The sequence below is a fragment of the Mastomys coucha genome, unplaced genomic scaffold (assembly GCF_008632895.1).
Source record: "Mastomys coucha isolate ucsf_1 unplaced genomic scaffold, UCSF_Mcou_1 pScaffold5, whole genome shotgun sequence".
NCBI classification, from domain to species: Eukaryota; Metazoa; Chordata; class Mammalia; order Rodentia; family Muridae; genus Mastomys; species Mastomys coucha.
Window position 1 is genome coordinate 48,300,161 of NW_022196911.1, and position 3,994 is coordinate 48,304,154.

Consider the following 3,994-nt stretch of genomic DNA (forward strand, 5'->3'; position numbering starts at 1 on the left):
TTAATTGCATTTATCAATCTATCTATGTGGTGTGGTATTAATGTAGAGATCAGAGGATAACTTTGGGTTCCAGGGATTGAACTAGGGCATGAAACTTGGTGGCACCCTCAGAGTCTTCTGGCTAGGCCTTACATTGTATGGCCTACAGTAAGCTTTGTATTGCTAGAGGACAGATCCAATAAGAGCAATCACCCAAAAAACTAATGTCCAAGCAAACAAAGCACTTTACCATTTCTTTGAAGGAGCCATCTCTCTGAATTTATTGCTGCACCTGGAGGCATTTCACCCATTAGTAGCCACAATGGTACCACCTTTAAATTTGCCAGTTGCCAGAAGATTCTCACACTTGAACTAAAGACAATAACCAGATGCTACTAGAAAGGGTAATAGGGTTTTATAAATGAATACAAGAAAAGCTTTTAGAACGCCCGGGCAGTGGTGGTGCATGCCTTTAATCCCAGCACTTGGGAGGCAGAGGCAGGCAGATTTCTGAGTTCAAGGCCAGCCTGGTCTACAGAGTGAGTTCCAGGACAGCCAAGGCTACTCAAAGAAACCCTGCTCAAAAAACAAAACAAAACAAAACAAATAATAATAATAATAATAATAATAATAATAATAATAATAGTAATTAATAAATATTTTTTTCAAAACAAACAATAAAGCAACAACATGGACGAACACTGAAACATGACAAAGGAAAAGCCAAACTCCACTGGAAATTGTGCCTGACTCTGCTCTGTGACAAACCCAGAATGGCCTAATGGGGTGCTTACTGATTGCAACAGACTTGTGAGTAGAGGACCTGGAGAATTACTGTGTCAAAACAGTTTCCCTTATGATGAAAACTTCAGTGATGTTGGCGCAACCTTGTGAATATATTTGATGACACTGGTGTGAAAATTTAAGGAAGGATCATATGTAGACCACGTTGGTTTTAAACTCTGGGGTTTTTTTTGGGGGGGGCGGAGTTTTGAGTTTGAGTTTGTTTTTGTTATTGTTGTTGTTCGGAGACAGGGTTTTTCTGTTTAACAGAGCCCTGGCTGTCCTAGAACTCACTCTGTAGACCAGGCTGGCCTCAAACTCAGAGATCCACCTGCCTCTGCCTCCCTAGGGCTAAGATTAAAAGTATGTGCCACCACCTGACTAAAATGGTAATTGTATGTTACAGATTTTTTTTTCTTAATTTTTTTCAGTTTTACTCTATGTGTGTGGGTGTTCTGCCTGCATTTATGTCTGTGGACCATGTGTATGCCTGGTACCCTTAGAGGTCAGAAGATGGAACCCAAGAAACTAGAGCTGGGGATAGTTGTGAGCTACCATGTGGGCTCTGGGAATCAAACCCAGGTCTGCAAGAATCCCTAACAGCAGAGCAATCTCTCCAGCCCCTACATTTTTTTTTACAATCTATTTGATGTATATGGGTATTGTACATGCACATATGTATGTGCAGTTGTGTCTGCAGAGACCAAAAGAGGGTGTCATATTTCCAGAACTGGAGTTAGAAATGATTATGAGTTGCCTTATGGGTGCTGGACATCAAACCACAGTCCTCTGGAAGAGTGGCCAGTGTTTTTAACCACTGAGTATTCTTTCCAACCACGTTACATACTTTGAAAAACTAAGCAAAAAATTCCCTTGAAAGACAGTCATGGCAAACACCCATAATCCTGAAATTTAGAAAGAGAAAGCAGCAGGATCAGAACTTCAAAATCAGTCTCAGCTATGTCAAAAATTCAAGGCCAGGGGCTAGAGAGATGGCTCAGTGGTTAAGAGCACTGACTGCTCTTCTGAAGGTCCTGAGTTCAAATCCCAGCAACCTCATGGTGGCTCACAACCATCTGTAATGGGATCTGATGTGTAATAAGTAAATCTTTAAAAAAAAAAAAAATTCAAGTCAGCCTGGTGAACAGAGATTCTGTCTTCATTTTGTTGTTTGTTTGTGTATTTGTTTATTCAGGGGGAGCAGGATTGTAATATGCAAGCCTAGCTAGCCTGTAACTAACTCACTATATAGAAAGGGCTGAGCTGGGCAGTGGTGGTACATGCCTTTAATCCCAGCACTTGAGAGGCAGAGGCAGGTAAATTTATGAGTTCAAGGCCAGCTTGGTCTACAGAGTGAGTTTCAGGACACCCAGGGCTACACAGAGAAACCCTGTCTTGAAAAACAAACAAACAAACAAAAAAGCCACAACCCTATCTTTTTTAACAATTTGTCCTTCTCAAATAGAATATACCAGTCACAGAGTACTCATACTGCTAAAAATAGTTTTCTGGATCATCAAACTTATAGCTCAAGAGGTTATTCTGGGATATTTAAATACACAAAGTCAAAAAAAGTTATTTGAGAATTGTGAAGAATCTGAATGGCAGGGTTCCCAGAGTCTCAACTGCACAGCCGTGGAGTTTCCAGGACATGTGGTGCTGGAGGCTCTGTGTGAAAACTCATGTCGGCACACAGGTTTTCATCCAGCAAGCATCCTAAACACTTTAGAAACAGGAAGTTATCTGGTGTTTTTCTCTGGTACAGCTTAGTTCTGGCTAAACTTAGTTCTAAGCACTCAAAAACCATGCTTGTTTATTTTTAAATATACAGCATTCATAAGCTACCCTCCAAGAGACTGAAAGTTCTCAGTCAGTTGAGAACTCATAATCCCCACCCCACCGAGTGGTCACTGGAAAACCCTTGGCCTTCTGCCAGTCTCTAGTGTCATGATGAAGTTCCATGCTTGAGTAATGATATCCTTCTGGCCTCCCCCATCTCACAGCGAGTAGAACAATAGGCTTCAGTCAAAGCAACTCCCTGTTCTTCCATTCCAAGAACTCCAGGCTGGATGCGGTAGCCCACACCTGTAACCCAGCACTTTCAGAGGCTAAGAAAGAGAGCGAGCTTGAGGGCAGCTGAGGCTACATGGTAAATTCCAGACCAGCCTGTGACATACAAGAAGAGTCTGTCTAAACAAACAACAAAGACAGGCCAAGCTGAGGAAAGGTGGTTGAACAGAGTTTAGTCCCCTGTTGTTTTCCCTGCAGCAGTTTCCTGTTATGCTTTTCTGATATAAATACTGGGCTTGGTGTATGGTTCAGTTGCTACAATGCTTGCCCAAGTACTACATAAACTGACCTGGTGTTGCATTCATAAGCCTGCCACAGGGTTGTCATCCACTACATAGTTTGAAGCCAGCCTGTGCTACATAAAACATACACCACCAACAACAACAACAAACCTTATGGTTCAATTCCATCCCATACTAGTGACATCCTTAGGTTGTTATTCAACTCAAACTGTCTACTTCCTTAGCAGCATTATGTGTCAATGAGTTCTTCCCCAAAGCCACTCACTCTTGCCCTTATTCAGGCTGCTCCTCCTACACATCTGCTCTGTAGTGTCATCAGCAATCTCAGTCCTTTGCCTCTTCATGATCCTAAAATGCCAGGTGAACTTTGCACAGACTTCTACAGGCCTTATAAGCTGATAGGATCCAATTTAACGCTAAGCCCTTTGATCACCAATAATTTTCCTGGTATGAGTCACAGTCTCTTTATCCATCCTCGCCTCAACCAGCCCCAGGCTGGGCCTTCTTCCATCTCCAGCAGCTGACATTCCAACTCTAGGCCTGAGTCCTGTCTCTTGGCCTTGTCAGCTGACAGCAGAACCTGCTCTCCAGCTACCCCAACCCCAGCAGCAGCCACTATCTAATTTCTACAATTTAAAGTTTCGGGGCCATTTTTAATTTTGATGCTCAGACTAATCAGTACTCAGCACATCCTGGGCTGGTTTCCATCTGGCCAAACCACAGTCCTCTTATCTCAGGAGGCAGCACTCTTTGGTTCTTGATTAGTAACAATGATTTTAAGGCCTGTGAGCCTTATAATATAGATTCACTTCCAGAATTCCTCACAAAGTGTGAGCAAGGGGCCTAAGGGTATTGTTCAGTGATAGAACATTTACACAGCATGTAAGAGGACCCAGGTCTAATCCCTAGCTTTAGGTGGG